Source organism: Piliocolobus tephrosceles, chromosome 2, assembly GCF_002776525.5.
Source record: "Piliocolobus tephrosceles isolate RC106 chromosome 2, ASM277652v3, whole genome shotgun sequence".
NCBI classification, from domain to species: domain Eukaryota; kingdom Metazoa; phylum Chordata; class Mammalia; order Primates; family Cercopithecidae; genus Piliocolobus; species Piliocolobus tephrosceles.
In genome coordinates this window covers 81,248,435-81,266,880 of record NC_045435.1, presented here as the reverse complement: position 1 = coordinate 81,266,880, position 18,446 = coordinate 81,248,435, and the positions used below count along the sequence as shown (strand labels likewise).

Below are 18,446 nucleotides of genomic sequence, written 5' to 3'. Positions count from 1 at the left end.
CACCAGTCATGAAAGACACCTGGCTTCTTCTTCATGGAGTAGGGAGTTTCGGCAATGCTGGAAACATCTACACCATTGTTCTAGACTTTACTGATAAAAGTTGCCTGTGATACTGGTCAAAAATCCAGATTTCTGGACCTTTCCTCTAGAATTTCTGCTTCAGTATCGCTAGGTTGATCCCAGGAATCAATTTTTTCACCATCAGGGAAGTTTGGAAAACTGCCGTACATTAGTGTTTATGGAATCTGTCCCCTGTGATTGCAATAGTTCTTGCCAATGTTAGAGAGGCCATGGTGGTCTAAGATTGGAAAATGATGCATACCTGCATACTCTGCATTGAAGGCTCCAAGACTAGACAAAGAAACCACTGATGCCCAAGTAATCATGTGGTTGGGCTCTCCAAGATTGAAACAACCTTGAAATCTTACTTGCTTTAGGGTCATGATCAAGGACAGACAGAACTTGACAGTCTCTCTTGAACAAATGGGCTGGGAAGGCTTCTGGCAAGTAGGTGTTCCATACCCCATAAAACCACATGGTTGTTTGGTCTCCAAGGAGCATGATTTACACAAACACAATCAGTGAGCCAAAAATAATAAGAGAGGAATAGAGTTCTTTTACTCCTGTATTTTGGCAATAAGAAAGAAGATACAGATCCTTGCAATACTTACTTCAATCTCATTTCTTGTCTTAGACCTTCCCTAAACCCTGAAGTTACACTGGAACCACCCCAGCCCCCAATACATACACTTACACACACACAGCACACACTCACAAAACACACACATGCATGTATATCCAACATACACACCCTACATGCACATATTTGCATGCCCTTGCTGTGTTCTGAAGATGGCACTTTGCTTTCCCCCCTCCTTTTTCACTTGACGTCTTATTGTGGAGATTGACTCAGTTTCTCCCACCCTTTATGTCAGATTCAGTCATCCTGCCGATGGTGGCTAAGAGGTAGAAATGGAGCCTGTACCTGCAGGATTCTCTCTACTAGGCTAGGGGAGAAAAGATGAGCCTGGGAATACTCCTTAATCCATTTATCCTATCGCATGAGTATTATTACGGGCAGGTGAGAAATCTGCCTGCTTAAAGACAGAACTTTCTGATCCCCTGGAGAAAAGAAAACTAAAACTGTTCTTTTCTTTCCATTAGACTGTGAGCTCCACAGTAGGTGGCCCTGGGCCCTGCGATCTGCACCTTACTAGAACATAAACCATGCCTCATACTTAGCACAAAATCTCCTAGAAGGAATTATTTGTTGGGTAGTTACTATGTAGAGGTAAGTAATTTATATGTATTAATTAAATTTTGCTTCAATCCATATCATTGCAGAGTATAAGTTCTAAGATAATACTAAGAGCACTCTTAAATAGTTACCTAATTCTTACCAAGCGCTGTTCTGAGTTAACAAATATTACCATCTGATCCTCACAGAAGCACCATGAGGCAGATCCCATTATTATCTCTGATTTTACATGGGGGACAAGCACAGAGAAGCTCTGTTGCTTGGCACGTTTGCAGTCTGCAAGTGAAGGAAGCTTTTGGGGATCCAGTCCAGCTCACAGTCCCTGGTCTCAGCTAATGTTAGCCTGTCTCTCATGGTGTTGTGGGTCAGAACACATTCCTTGGATCTAGACATTTTGACCTGACATTTGACTCTGCATTTCTAGCTACAAGAGCTGGGGCCGCTTACTTAACTCATTCAAACCTTAGTTTCCTCAGCTTGGCTGGGCATGGTGGCTCACGCCTGTAATCCCAGCACTCTGAGAGGCCAAGGCGAGTGGATCGCTTGAGGTCAGTAGTTCAAGACCTTCCTGGCCAACACGGTGAAACCCTGTCTCTTGACTAAAATACAAAAATTAGCTGGGTGTGGTGGCATGCACCTGAAGTCTCAGCTACTTGGGAGACTGAGGCACAAGAATAGCTTGACCCCGGGAGGCAGAGGTTGCAGTGAGCCTAGATTGTGCCACTGCACTCCAACCTGGGTGACAGAGCGAGACTCCATCTCAAAACCAAAACCAAAACCAAAACCAAAAAAAAGCCAAAAAAAAAACCACAAAAAAACCCACCAAACCTTTGTTTCTCCAACTGGATGAGAAGTTAATAATGATTCTAAACTAAAAAATTGCTGTGATGACTAAGTTAATACATCTTTCTAGAATAATCCCTGGCTTGAATTAAATCTTCATGAATATAGCTAATATTATTAATATTAGCACCTTTTTGCTAATGAGAAAACAGGACCAGAGAGGTTAGTTCACTTGCCCAACATCACACAGCTCCTCAGTGGTAGATATAAAGTGGAAATCCAGGTTGGTCTGTTTTTCTGCTGTGGATGAGAGGCAGTCTAGCACACCTTGTCACTATGTTTTTCTTGAGCTCCAGACTGTGAAAGCACAGTAAATTTTTTTCATAGTTCATTTCTTCTTAGCAACTACCACTCCTGGGTAGATCCAGCTCCCAAGGACACTGGACAATCTAGGAAGTATATTTCCAAATCTGCAAATCATCAACAGAATTAAATCTAAATGTCACATTACATCCTGTCCGATATTTGGTCTTCCCTAAACAGACATAAAACTAAAATCTTTTTGGATTGCTTTGCCATTTTCCAAAGCGTTTCCCAGACTCTTTCTTCTATCCTGCCTTCAAAGTCCTGCATTAGCCCCTCTCCCTCAAGGGCAGCTTGACATGGGCTATGGTTCAACACATGTGGTCTTCAGTCTACTTTTGCAAGACAGGGTTCCTCAGGCATTCTCTGCAACATATGAAGCCCCAGAGGGCTGAAACTCAAGTGCGGGAAGCCAAGGCTCTGAGGGCCACCTGCAGCTCATGAAGTAGGTGGCTGATGCGAGCAAAGGTATGTCCACCCTGCCTCACAAACTCCAGATTGCACAACTGGGAACTGGAGGGAGATAAACTGAGGCCAAATGAAAGGAGCTCTTTATTTAATTTCGTGGAGTAAATTAATCTAATCTTACCTCCCCTAAAAGTGAGATGGATTAAATTCTCAATTGCTTTGAATTAATCTCTAAATTGCTTCAAGAACATATTTTATAAATAACAAATTCATGGTGCATTACATAGAAAGCAAGAGACATTAAAAAAATCAAACTGGCATTTTTGTATAACTTTGATATTTTTGTTGATGTCTGTCTTAATCTGCTGCTGTAACAGCATATCTCCCATAATAATGACATTAATTTATTCACAAGGGTAGAGCCCTCATGACCTAATCACCTTTTAACGGTCTCACCTCTCAGCACCGTTACATTAGGGATTAAGTTTCCAACACACGAACTTTGGGGGACACATTCAAACCACAGTAATATCAGAAAGAATGGCCATTGTGTCCAACAAAGTTATCTGACATTATTTTGGTAAAAGTTTTCTGACTCAGAGAATTGTTTTTTCCATGGAGTAAAATTTCAGTGACACTCTATTTGCATAAAATTATTAATAAATACCATCTCTTCGTCAATTAAAACGAAAAATACTGCTGTTACTAGATCAGAGTATTTGATTTTGACAAGACATGTAATGTATACTTTGTCTAGAGGCTAGGAATATATCTAGGTGATTTCTGCACTCAGAAATCAGGGCCATCATAAAGAAGATCACCTTGGCAAGCTCCACAGCACGTTTTTATTGGTATTTCCTATGTCTGTGGTGTAAGAGGAAAATACACTTATGCCTACAAATCGAATTGCATTCATCTAAAATAATGCTTGCATATTAAAAAGTCCAAATCAAAACAAAAGAAAACAAGTTGAATTTACAGACAATTTTCTCAGTCATAGATGGATTCTGCCTTATTTTTATTAGTTGATGTATGTTTTAACAAACCATTTAAAATTCCTAGTACTATTAAGATGTCTTTTCACATGCCTGTGACATTACCTGGGAGAACTCAGCTATGTGAACATGAAGCTCTAACATTTTATGATTCAAGAATCCAAAAACAATTTGTTTCCTAAAAACAACCAAAAAAGAGCATGTTTTAAGAATAAATAGATAAATATACAAGTGCATCATTGGGATATTGTATGTTAAAGCTAGCCATGGCAGATCTTTCTGTGATGTTAATCATTAGTTTCTGATATATCTTGTGATTTTTTTAAAACTCATTTTCTTGTATCTAAAATAAACTTATTCAAGACGCAAATGTCCTGCTTAAGCTTATGTACTTTGGGTGTTTTCAGTCAAACGCTGCATTATCAAAAATTATTTTTCTACATCTCTGATAGTTCAATCTATTTTTAAAATTGCCTTCCTTGTCTCAGAGAGAAAACTCTTTCTCCTTACATTCCAACAATTGTTCTGTGACAGCTCAGTGTTTGTTGGAGACAGGATAAGGATTCTGATAGATCGACCCGGCTTGTACCTTGCAGTGCAGGCTCTTGCCTGTCTGCTGGGACCTAGGGCCGGTAGAGCTGTAACTGCACAGAGAAGACTGCCTGCTTCTTACAGGCTGATTTTCAATGTCTGGGAGAGTTTAGTTCTGCTCTGCATCTTCTGCCTCAGCTGGAATCCTACGTGTATCCTATCCCATTCCTACCAAACCAGTTTAGAACACCAAACATACCCCCACAGTTTGACCCTTTTTGGCAATCTTAGAAACTCAAGCATAGAGTTCAGAGAAATGTGATATGAAGGGAAGATGGGTACAAAGGAATGAGCGGGGGTTCCTCTTCACCATCCCTGAAACTGTGGCAGTATTTAGCAGCATCACTGATAAGGCCGGTCTCAGAACTGTGCAAACATCTGCCCTGCCTGGCCTCTCAATGAAAAAGCTTCTACCTCTTAACAGATATTTCCACAAACTTGCTGTCCACCTCCCTGTTACAGGTTAGTAAACTGATCAAGCCTTTTATTTGAAAACATGAGGCGACAACTCCTTAGTTAAATAATAAAGAAAATTCAAGATACCAAACACACACCGAGGAATGAAATAGCTACATCAGAATAACAGATTCTGAGGCAGCATTAGATTCTTTCTGGGCATGTACGCAGTTTCAATTGAGTGTTCATTTTCCCTGCAACTCAATTTTGCATCCTGAGTTAAATGTGTAAAGGTGGAAGACAGACAGATGACTTCCCGAGGTTCCTTCCAGCTTCTAGATCTTGGTGCCTAGAGTTTAAATTATTTTGTTCTTAAAGTGGAACAGCTTATTTCTAAAACATTAAATGTGTGATACAGCAGAAGAGTTAATAGTCCTCGAATTTATTACCCCCTTCCCCCTTTCAAGAAATATCTGACATTCTCTTCCAGAGCAGGGGTAATAACCTCATTCCTCTCAGGATCCACAGTGCTAGGCTTAAAGTAGGGGTCTAGCATATTCTGATCTGACTTGAAATCACACATTTGGATCACTTAATAGTTAAGTTCCTTACAAACCTTAAGCATCCAAAGAGGGCTGAGGATACATTTTTGAAATAGATTACTTTTCAACGATGTAGATCTATGCATCCTGATGCAGATAGATCTCTAAGAGATCTTGAGGAAAAGAAAGTATGGAACAATACTTTCATCATATGATTTGGATTATGTTGTTTAAAAGAGAAGCAACGCCAAACTATTTGTTCCTTAGGTCTGTATCTCTGGATGCAGATGTATTAGAAAAGCAGCAACAACAGGAATGCTATCCAACGCACTGACAGCAGCCTCTAGGAGAGGATGGACTTGGAACTTCATCTGGCCTTTGTGTTTTTAACAACCAAAATTTATTAATTCAGGACTTGTGTTCCTAAAAGTACGCAAAACGAAAAAAGGAGGTATAACAAATTTCTTATCACTAAGAGAATTCAGAAAAAATAAGTACATAGGTCAATGTTACATAGTTTATGAAAGCAAGGTGGAAATGCATAAAATCAGAGTGCCGTGGAAAGGATAATGTTGGGGCATTTTTCAAATGCATCTTGTTCTAATGTACTCTGAAAGCTGGTATAAATTAGCAGAAGTCACCCTAATGCACAGCAAATGCAACAGTAGTGGCATTTGAAGGAGTCACTTATTTTAAAAACAAATCTTAAAGGAACACGTTTAAACAGAAGTTAACATAGATGTGTATTTACATTGAAAAATAATTTTCATTTTTGAAATACATTTCCTTCTTGGAATTTAATAAGCAGGTGAAAGAGATTCAGACTATAAAAGGAAAATTCAACTTAAGTGTTAAAAAATTTGATGTTAATGGTTTTTGTGGGGATTTGAAAATTATCAAAAGATTTTGATGAAAATCTCTCCACATGAATACTTAACAAAACATCTACAAAGAGAAATTTTGTCTTGGTTGAAACTGGAATTTTTCCACCCACTCTATCAATATCTTTTTTCTTTATGATTTTGTTTAATTAGTATAATATTATTTTATTGTGAAACATTTCATGGCCACTGCAGAAAATCAGAAAGTGCAAAAAGCAAAGAGGAAAAAATGAAAGTATTCATAATTTAACCAGAAATAATTATCTTGGATTATGTTTTTGCTAACCCTCTTATGCATGTATGTATTCACATTAAAAACGATATTTTTCAAAAACAATTTTAACTTAATGTATTGGAACATTTTTCGTGCTATTGATTATTAAATATTTTAAAACTTGGAGACAAGAAGGCATCCTGTTTATCAAAGTTCTCTAGTTGAAAATTCACTCAATAAAAATCATTTGTAATCTCAAATCACTCACTTCATTTGATCCTCCCAAAATCTGGTGAGGGAGGAGGTGCATGCACAGTTGCAGGGAAGAGAGCCAGAACTGTTAACATTCCTGGTGAAGACAGCAAAGTCAGAGAGTGTCCACGAAGTGTCACTTGGACACAAAGTGTCCAGGTTCATAATCAGCTGGTGAGTAAAGGAGACAGGACCTGACCCCAGACCTCCTAATAATAAATCCCAAATCCCCCCTTCTGGACTATCACACTCCCATGGCTTTCTCCCTGGTACCATTCAGGATTCTGTACAAATGGAATCTCCTCAAAACCCCTTTCCTTTCTCTCCTTGTTCCTTGCTGTGTCTGTGAGGACCATGACACCAACTTGGTTTCCACCTGTAGCCCAGCACCAAGCACAGCATCTGGTATATAGTAAATGCTCAACGAAGGTTTGCTGACTGAAGACCACACCATGGCGCCACTGGCTCTCAACATGACCACAGTTTGGAGAGTTGTCAAAAGAGATGACGAACATAGGCTCTGACAAGCTGGCATATCTGTTTAGGTTAATCTGAGTAAACAGACTGAATCAATGTACTGGTTGGATTCAATTAAGTTCCTTAGTTTCATCTCTGGGGAAAATCAATAAAACAAAAGAAGATTATGAGAAGCAGATAAAACAACCATTATTGAACTAAAACCCCAAAATAATAGCAGTTGATTTTTTTTAAAGTCTGTTTTAGTGAAGAAGCAAAAAATTAATCAGTAGTTTTATACTATCTAAATAACCAAAGAACAGGATAACCAGACTCTTGTCACTTCCTAATCAGCTATTTCTATGTATATGATAGAAAATATTGGAGTACATCTTTGCAGTTTGTTTATTATTAATTCCAGTCCTTATAAGAATGAACCAATAGGAAGGCCCCCTAGTGGTGAGTTACCGATTACATCGCTTTTTGGTTGGCACGTTGAAAATTTTTAACTAAAAACAGTCCTATACACGGCTGCATTTCTGTTTAAGCAGTATTTGTTAAAAGCACCTTTTTTTTTTTTAAGAAACCAGTTTTTCTCACAAATGTCTAAAAAGTTCTACGTTTGAAACATTTAGTCTAAGAATTCTTCGTCTTTTTCATGTTTACAAGCATAAGTAGTTCCTAGATAAAGCTAAAGGAGGGCAAAACTGTATTTCTCTGTCTATCTTCTTGACTACTTGGTCTATTTTAAACTTTTTCTTTTTTCTAACTATTTTCCCCAGTAATATTCACCCAAAGAAATGTGTAGGCACAGTATATTACTACATATTTCATGCTGAAATGTCTTTATTAATAACTTTTCTCCAACTTAAGTTAGTCTCACTAGAATAGTAGTATAGCTTTAAGTTGATACGTTTGAAAATAATTTATTTGAATATATGTTTATTTAAAACAATAACTGGCTTCATTTTCAAAAATACATGTACAATTTGAATACTGTTGGAGCAAATGTGATGTCACCAGGAATTATAATACTGAAAGAAGTTAGTTCTCAAATCTTAAAAACAAAGCAACAAAAACTCAACTTACAGTTTTTAAAAATATATGATATTTTTATTTTGAAAAATAATGTCAAACTGTATACATTTTAAATATATTTAATTAATATTTATTCTAAAATCCATTTTCTTGAAAATGAAATGTAATATCTGAAGCCTTTGCTGTAATGATAATTATTGTTTTCTGCATTGAGTGGAAACATTTTAATGATCCTTTTAAAGGATGCAGTAAAAACAAAACACGCAACCTTCAACTGATTCCACCTTTGTATAAAGTAACTCTTCTTTTGAGATTCACATTTCATCTGCAGACTGATATGATGCCATGGCATTTCAGGAAATGTCAACACAAACAAAAGATAGTAATGAAAAATGAACGACTGCTGGGTTTTATTTTGTTATTCTAGTACTCTTCCTCCAGTTTACGCAGCTTATTTTCACTAAGCTTTGTTATCTCCTTTTGCGTATTGTATTCCCTTCAATAAATGAGTGGTTTTGATCATTTTTCAAAAATGAAAACGTACATAGGCCATGTGTACTCATATTTTTCTGAACCTGGACAGAACTATGCCAAAGAAAAGAGAACACATCTTTCTCTTTCCAAAACATAGCTGTGTTTCATTGCTAAATTTTTATACATCATAATTTCTAGAGACCTCTTCTTAAATTGTCATTAGCAGAAGGTCATTCTGGCCATTTGAATTATTGTGAGATTTTTCATGTACACAAAAAATAGAAAAAGGCTTCCCATTCAGGTATTTCAGTCGCTTTCCTAGTTTTGGATGATATGATATACTTAACATTGGAGCCATTTAGAGATCACTTGTGACTCAATTAAGGCAAGAATGAAAAACATTTCTTTAAAAGTTCCTTGAACTCAATTAAATGGTATTCCTATCTCCTCCTTCTCCCCTTGCCCTTTTGTAGGAGATGGCATGTTACTATGAAATATTACTGCCTTGCTTTGGCAACTTTATTTTGGGCTTTAGTTGTGGAGGAAGTGGAAAATTTTAAACATTCTAACCAAATGGATTAAAGAGACCACCTCTGTGCTTCCTTTGCCTGGGGTAAAAGGTCAACTCTCACTCACTTCCAATCTCCTACTTTCCCCCAGCCAGTCGGCAGTCCCCATGCCATGTTGCATGTATGGACAACAGGCCTTGAGGTCTTTTCTGTTAGAATATATAATCGCCCAGAGTTAGAAGTGGAAAATGGAAGCCTCTGATCATATGCTCATAAAAGGCAATTTCAGTGTCAGACCAGTGGACTGAATAAATATAGAAAGGATTTATTATTGAAGTTCTGTAGTGATGTTGGCACCAACAGCAAACTGCTGGGCAACATTCTATAGCCAAAATCCAGGAACAAGCACAAACATTGAACCACTGTGTTCTCAGTGACAATAAGGAGAGTGGCTTTATGATTGGCTGGCATGGCCACAAAAGACACATGCTGGCATGTTTCAGGACATAAATGATAGACCTGCTGCTGGGAGTTTATAATTATTTAATCAAACCCAGACTGCAGGGCCTGGAGACACATTGTTGTCCTCCCAAGAGTGGAAAAAGGACAGAACTCAAACATTGACAGGCTCCAGGGGGACCTGGAGGGGTCTGGGAGTGTGGAGGTGTGTGCTTTCCCTGGCCAGCCAGAGACCAGCCCAGGCCCAATAAAGGGTCACTTCCCTTGGGCTACATCTCCCTTGCAGCCAGGGCTGGTAGGAGCTGAGTTACCCATCATCCTCTTGATGTGCTGATGGAAGTGGAATTAATTATATCTCCTTTCATGGAAGGAAACTTATGTCCTGCTCTGAACAGGAAACCACTCATTTGATCCAACTCTTTCTCCAACATACATACACACACACACAGACACACACACACACACACACACACTTACAAAGGACTCCTGCCAGCTGCTTGCATTGTGTGTACATAGTTTTAAATCCTTGAAGACTAAAAAGCTCCACTCCATTCAACCCTCATCCCTGCATTTGGAGAGTAACATGATGGACATGCTGTAGTCATGAAACATCCCGTGGCACTGGATGTTTAGAGACCGGGGTCTGGGATGCAACTGGACTTTGTGCTCCAAATCAGCCTACAATTCCATCCCAGCCTTATGGAAAAAGAAAGTTGGGGATGGGGATGGAATTGAGACTTTCACAAGCAATGATTGTGCATTTTGGTGGAAAGAGAACAAATTACTAAATTAGATTAGCATTCTATTTCATTCCTAGCCCCTAAGAGATTTGGAAATTTAAATAAGGTACTCTATTGAATTCGGTTGTTACATGTAAACTTTAAGTTTCTATTTTAATGCCCCAAGAAACAGTGCATGAACTGATGATGTCATGAGGGCATGGATTGTTTTAAGGGATATTAAGTTAAAGCAAACTGGCATTAGAGAAAATGAATTTAACGTAATCTTGATGTAACTAATCAAAGTACCAATTCTTTTATTTCTCTTTCTGTACAGAAATGCTTTAAAGAGTGGATGCTACCAGCCAAGCAAACAGGAATTCCTCCCTATTTCTTCCTCTTTGCAATCCTATGTGTACTCTTCACACTTGGGATACCATAAAACATTTACAGTTACCCAAATCGATATTTTTCTTCTCTAAATATGATTTTTTTTTTCTTTAAGTAACTATGAACATTGTACAAGTGGCACATGGATACATTTTCATTGTAAATAAAATGGTGAAAGAAGTGAGAGTCCCCTCATTGCCCCCACTTTGTGGTTCTACTCCCTAACCCCAGAGGTAGCCATCATAATAGATTGGGTGTGTAGATTTCTTTCCCCCATATGTTCGTTCTTTGAAAGGAACAAATTTCAAAAACAAAGTATGGAAAATATTTAACCTTCTGCCACGATTATTAGGTTTTGATGTTTAAGAGGGAAAAATGCCCAAACACATAAAAGTGGAAAATCCCCAAACAATTTGGTAAGATATGCATTGTAGATTTCTTCATTCTGAGAAGTCCTCCAAAGGTTTGACAGACATACTTTTGAACACATGTAAAGACATCTCCACTTTTAGAAAATAAACTAAAAATGAGGTCGATTTTTAAAAAAATACAAAAATCTTTTATCAGTTTCCAAAGGAGGGAAAAAGAATCAGAAGGAAAAAAATTAAACCATATTTCAACTACTCATGTCTTATGTTCAACCAGTTTTGTCTTTTTTTTTTTTTCTTTCTGCAGTGCATTGGCATAATTCTCAAACAGCTTCAGGAGTTTGGGGATTTTAAACACAGTCTCTTGCCGTGATATAAATGCACATTTAAAAAATTGTTGTTTGTTTTTAGCTGGCAATTTAACAGAATAATCATCTTCTTTTATTCCTTCTTTACATACCTTCAGTAATGCTAAAATAGTGTATATAGCATCTATAATTAAACAAAGATGTGGACTTATTTTATAGGTTGCAGTCAACGTTCTAATTTTGTTTTATAAATGAATTAAGAGGAATTTAAGATAGCAAAAGAGGTTGAGATGATGGTAATGAACAGTATGCTTAAGTATAAAATGATCAAGCAAACACAGTAATGAAATTATCCAGAGCATCTTGAATCTTCCCTTTCATGTCCTATGAAGATCCATGGGAATTTCCGTGCTCATGTTGCAAGCACCTCCCCTGACTAATAACTTATTGTTTACAGTTGCTAGCCTGTGCTGAATTTCTGTAAGGGCATTAATTATCAAGAATTCCATTTTCTGTTGCCTGTCTGAGTAAGCTTAGAAACAGGACGACATTTTAAATACACCTTTAGGCTATACTCTGTCTTCGCATGATGCTAAATTCAGAGAACAAAGGACAAACAAAACTAAAAAAACCACCAAGCCATTTCTTTGGCACCACATAGTCAACTAACCCAGCCAAAGTATGGAAGGCTCACGTTTTATTTGTTGTGTGTGTGTGTATGTGTTTTAAATGAGATCCAGAGAGAGAGAGAGAGAGAAAAGAGAGAGAACTCTGTAGCAAGAAGACACATGGTAATTCTACTTAGAGGGTGCTGTGGGTGAAATGAAATACCCAGTCCTCACCCATGAAGAATACACAGCCTGGTAAAGAAGACTAGATAAATTGCATAAGATGAAAACATAATTCTGACCACAGTCAATAGAATGAGATTCATACAGTAAAGTTCTAAAGAAACTTCATGGAAAGAACTATTTCTATGTTGTGTATATGTGTGTGTGTGTGTGTGTGTGTGTGTGTGTGTGTGTGTTGTGCTGTCTGTCCATCTTTAACAGGAAAATGGAATTGAGTGATAGTTCAGTCATTTTCAACTCAGCCATTTTTCTTATTTTAAAGAAAGGTTTCTCTAAATATTAACAGCTTCATTAAACACATTCCCTCAATAAGCATTTCTTCAACAATTGTAATGCTCCAGCAATATATTGGTGAGAGAAGTAACAATAATCAATAGGACAGGTACAGTTTGAAGGACATTTGATAGAAAAGGAATATGAGGCCCAGTATAACATGTTCTGACGATAATAATTTTAATCTTGAAATCTTCCTATGCATTATCAGTGTTGCAGGGGAGTTTGAAAATAAGAGGGCAGTACAGAGATGGAGAGGGCTCACTCATCAAGTTTGGGAGGCAGAAGGTAACAGAGGGGGACACTCGAACATGGCAGTAAGTGCAGGAACTCTTACAGGTGGAGAGGAGTTATCAAGGGAAGGGACAAGGGGAGGAGCTAAGCTGGGGCACATGTAGAGGAAGTCCAATACTCATCAATGGGAAATAATGTTTGACCAGTGTTATTGTTTTGTTTGCTTGCACAGCATAAGTCGTACTTCTTTGTCCTTTTCTGGAAATCGTGAATGTGAATGTCATTTGCAGCATGCATTTGTATAGTGGATGGAACTTCTCCATGGACCAGGCTTTCTCCAAGGTAAATCACTGCTATAACTCCAGGATAGACAACCACATCTGGCTCTGAATGGGTGTCAGTAAATATAAATGTGGAAGTTTATCCACCGAGTACAGTCAAAATGTGATTTCCTTTAGTTTGAATTCATTGTTGCTGAGTTTACTGAAGTAAAGGGAAAGAATTCTCTACAATTTTCTATTCTGGTACCACAGGAAGTAATTAAAACCCCTACTTGAGGGGAATGTCTGTTTTTGGCCTTGATCTTGTCATGTTGCCTAAAAAGAGTTTGGCATCAGGATGAATTTCAGAGGCCACAGGCCAGTGAGAGTATCCAGTCCTGTTGGTGGCCCTGCCTTAGGTGGGTGAACACACCTGTGGAGGTGTCAGTGGGTTCTTTAATATCACCAGGCTTTTCCTCAAATGGAGAGAGACTTGTTGAAAAAGATAAGAAACGTTTTTGTAAAATTCGCCTAAATGTGGCTCCTTTCTTTATTAGAAATATAGTAGTTTCATTTCAAAGGAGAAAACTCTGCTGCCTATTCTTCAGTGTTGAACAACGGAGGTGGCATTTATGGGTTCTAGATAAATATTATAAAGTTAAACATGAACCCTGATCGTCTTCTTTTAGCTTTAACCAAGCAGTGTAGCTAATTGGCTGAACTAGACTTTGCACTGAGTTTCCTTTGAGTTAAAGGAGAGACGGGTGAATCTTCCCAAGAGAAGAACATCTCAGATTTCTGCCCAAACTCTGACCTACCTCATTGCTGGAGGCATTTAAAAGAATAGAAAATTTCAACTTTTACAGCATGAATTTCCTTTAGGGCTTCCAGTAAGACTTCTGTGTAATACCAGCTATAAAGGAGAAGAGGAAGGAAATTGGAAAATAAGGGCTAAGAAACTAGATAGGGGATGGCAAGTAAATATCAACTCTGGTTGATTAATGGTTGCTGCTAGGAGCACTGGGTGGGAAGGATCAGAAAGTTGCATCTGGGGTCATTGGAAAGAGCACCATGATTGATGATCACTGTCTGACTTAGCTACAGAGCAGGATATAGGCCCAGATGCAATGACTTGCCCTCACCAATGGTTGATAACATCCCTCTGACTCACACGTCCTATGAGTCTACATAGACAGAATTTTCATCTAGAAATAATAGATACTTTTTCAAAGATATAAGGATATCAAAGATGGCAGATTATAGAAAATTAGTGACCAAGCCCTTTCTTTAAGACTGCTGAGTCTACTGGGGAGGCCAATAAGGCACGTAACTAAATAGACTAGAAGACCAAATACACGGGTCCAAAAGTGACTAATTCTAAGTAGGTTTGGATGTGGTTTGTCCCTGCCAAAACTCATGTTGAAATTTAATGGCCAATGTAGTGCTGTTGGGAGGTGGTACCTTTAAGAGGTGATTAGGTTTTTTTTTGTTTTGGTTTGGTTTTTGGTTTTGGTTTTTTTTGTTTGTTTGTTTTTTTGAGACAGAGTCTCTGTCTCCAGGCTGGAGTGCAGTGGTGTGATCTCAGCTCACTGCAGCCTCTGCCTCCCAGGTTCAAGCGATTCTCTGGCCTCAGCCTCCCAAATAGCTGGGACTGCAGGTGCATGCCACCACGCCTGGCTAATTTTTGTATTTGTAGTAGAGACAGGGTTTCACCATGTTGGCCAGGATGTTCTCAATCTCTTGACCTCGTGATCCACCCACCTCGACCTCCCAAAGTACTGGAATTACAGGCATGAACCACCGAGCCCAGCCAGTGATTAGGTGGATTTCTTGAGAGGCTGGGTTAGTTTTCCTGGGAATTGATTTGTTCTCATGAAAGACAGAGCTTCTCCTTTCTTCTGCTTTCTGCCATGAGTTGAAGCAGCTGGAGGACCTCACCAGATGGGCTGCCAGATCTTGGACTTCCCAACCTCCAGAACCATGAATGAAATAAGCCTCTTTTCTTTAGAGATTACACAGTCTTACATATTCTGTTATAGTAACAAAAATGGACTAAGGTGGCATGGGGAAAATGTTCTGGAAAGGAGGGAATCAGAACTTGGCTTTAAAGGTTGAATAGTGGTCCAAAAGGCACAAGGGACAGAATTCCCTGCAGCAGGAATCCAGATGAGCAAAGGCCCTGAAATGGAGAAGGTCATGGTACATTTGGAGTCCTGAATTTGCTGAAGCAGCAGAAGAAAATAGTGAAGTCTTGGAGGGACGATGGAGGTGGAAGAGGGAGCTGCAAACATAGCCAGAACCTTAAGAACTACAAGAATTTGAATTTTACTATCTAGGCAATGGGGACCTATGGAAATCTTTGAAGCAGAGGAGTGTCCTACTCAGAACTGTTCTATTAAATGATTATTGTGCAGCGGGGTGGAAGCTGGATTAGCAGGAGAAATCCTGGAGACAAGGAAATTCAATTTAAAGCCTACTGCAAGAGGTAAGGAGGGCTTGACCAAGGTCAGGGTCAGAGGCTCTAGAAAGAGGAGGTTGGGCACATGCCCCTGTGGGACGGGAAGCTAGGGCAGCAGTGGCAGCCACTAGCCACCTCTTGTGTTCCAGGCCAACAGGGTCTCTCTCTCAGTCCCAGACCCATACTGTGCTTCAGTAGGGGGCAGGAGGGCAAGGGATCTTGCTCTGGGGGAACAGGTCAGCAGGCTTCTGTTCTGAGAAAAATATGCTGACCTTTATCTTTTTCCTAGCGCCTTGACACCAACATGACCCTGACCGACATTTTCCTTTTTAGTCATGGCTGTACTTTTCCATTTAAATAAGATGCAAGCCCAGCTCCATGGGGATTCCAGGGAGTCTGGAAAGGTGAAGTCATCTCCCGCCTTAGGATACAGCAGGCACATTATTGCTCTGTTTTCAATCCTAGAATCTGGAAGTTGGGGAGGATCTTAAACATCCCATCTGACTTCCCTTGGGCAAGAACGAAAAGTATGCAAACAGACCATCAACAGTGCCGATGGGCCTCTGATGGTGAGGAAGACACGGAGGTTTGATGTGGGGAGCAGGGGAATAAAACTTCATGCCCTGCCCGTACTGTGGCTGTCCTTAAACCACAGCTACAACAAAGAAGCCCATATTTGTTAGGCTGTATTTGGGGAGGGAAGCAAATTGGCACTGGATCGTCTCAAACCAATAAAATATTAAATTGCTATAGAAATAATACCTTGTCATGAAAGGGATCCCCTTTCATGTTAATACTTGCGTATCAAATTAGGCTAATGCTATATTAGGCTGTTACAATACTGTGCTGATCTGGAGAGTGAATGAACTTAGATATGCATATTAGTATTTAGCTAAATTAATACAACCCACAGCCAAATGCTCCACCAACTATGAGCCTGATGTTCCTAACATGGTTGTAATTTACTGCAAATGTCTCCTCCAAGTCAGTGTCCTTAGGAATTTTTATTGTCATAGTCCCTCAGTGTCAGGTCTTCCTGCTGTTGACTTAAATCATGGACATTTTAATCTATATTCAGATTCAAAATTAAACACATTTTGTAGCATGCTCAGATGGTTCTGATGTTGTACAAGGGAATGTCTTTATTCCTTTGAGACATCTGGAGCTGGCCAACAGTCCATGAGGCCAATCCCTTTCTTGCCCTGTCCAGATGTTCCGCCTTAAAGAGTGTTGCTATGTCTGAAGCACACCAGCCTGATTCAGGAGCTTAGTATGTAGAAAGAGTCAAAAGGTCTCTTTTCACAGATCCGTTGTTCACTGCCCCTTTCCCAAAGAACAGGGAAAGGCTATGAGGAGGATAGAGTGACTGAGCCTGTCTCTCTGTCTCACTCACAGATGTGGATATCTGTCTAGGCTTTCTTTTCTAAGCCCTCTGCAATCCATTCTGGGGTGGGGGTATTTGTAGTACAAGGACATTATTCTGAAATCTGTCAGTCTTCATGTTAAGTGGATTCTTATATGTTCACGCCTTGCTTATTTTAAAGTAAATTTATGTGTGGTCACAAGAGTGTTCTGAGACAGTGAGATTACTCCTGGAGCCATTCACTCTCTCAGAATGAATGGAAAGTGGGCCAGTTTGGCTTGGCAGTTCCTGAGATGGGAGAGTTCCTCGGGGGCATTAGCCAGCTGTCCTGGTAGATGAAAGGTCTGGGACTGGTTAGACCTGTCCTAGCAGCTGCAATCCTACACAGGATTCACCTAGAACAGCTGTACCCGAACTATGGACTGTGGACCAGCAGCACCAGCATCAACCAGGACTAGGATAGAAATGCCATCTCTGGTTTCATCCCAGATCCCCTGAATCAGAGTCTTCAAGCATCAGACCCAGGAATCTGTATTTTTAACAAGCTCTCCAGGTGGTTTTATGAATGCTAAAGTGTGAGAAGCATCAATCTAGAATGTGGAGTTTGTCATACCCTCAAACTATGGTTCAAACCAAACTTGCCCATCGCCCTGATATAGTCATTGCCATGACAGCCTCTTTCACTTCTAACCTGTATGTTTTAGAAACTTAACCATGAATGAAGCCCAAGTTCACATCCTTTCTCAGCTCCTGACAGTCTTTCACAAGCTGCCGGGATACTTCAGAATTACTAGTTTAAAATATAGGGTTGGGAATATGGTATGGAATTAAACGTAAATACATTCCATAGTCCAAGACTCATGACACCCACAAATGTGCTGAAAAAGATTTATTTTCAACCAACAATATTTTACATTTTGATAAGCTGTTTGAAAAATGTTTCTAAAGCTTATTATAACAGATCATGTCATTTTCTCTGCTCACTCAGTGGAGTAAAGGGTAGAGCTGACATTGCTCCCATTTGATATAAAAGGAATCTGAGGCTCAGTAGAACATGTTCTGAGAATAATAATTTTAATCTGGAAATCTTCCTATGCATTATCAGACTTCAGACTGGGTATGGTGGGCGGATCACCTGAGGTCAGGAATTCAAGACCAGCCTGGCCAACATGATGAAACCCTGTCTCTACTAGAAAAAAAAATAAAATAAAAATACAAAAATTAGCCGGGCGTGGTGGCACATGCCTGTAATCCCAGCTACTTGGAAGGCTGAGGCAGGAGAATCACTTGAACCCGGGAGGCGGAGGCTGCAGTGAGCTGAGATCGCACCACTGCAATCCAGCCTGGGCAACAAGAGCGAAACTCCATCTTAAAAAAAAAAAAAATTTCAAAACCTTTCTGGTGGAGTGCCTTGCTAAGGCCCACAGTCAGGAGGAAGGTCTGTCTGTTGAATCAGATTAGTCTGTTCTCTGGCATTCCATCTATGGGAACTTTCAACCCCACATGAAGTGGGAGGTCCAATTCCCACACAGGCAACAGGGACAAAAGGGGTACATTCTCCATTTTTTGGAGTTCCACCAGGCACCAGGACCATCTTTTAGTG

The 18,446-nt window shown here is 39.4% G+C and overlaps 1 long non-coding RNA gene across 1 annotated transcript; it reads left to right on the top strand.

The window, feature by feature from the left end:
* Nucleotides 1–4,623: 4,623 nt before the first annotated feature.
* On the top strand, nucleotides 4,624–15,477 carry LOC111524365. The gene is made up of 3 exons (XR_002725766.1): nucleotides 4,624–4,860; nucleotides 12,995–13,104; nucleotides 15,359–15,477. It is a non-coding gene; the product is annotated as an uncharacterized LOC111524365 (long non-coding RNA).
* The last annotated feature ends 2,969 nt before the right edge of the window (nucleotides 15,478–18,446 follow it).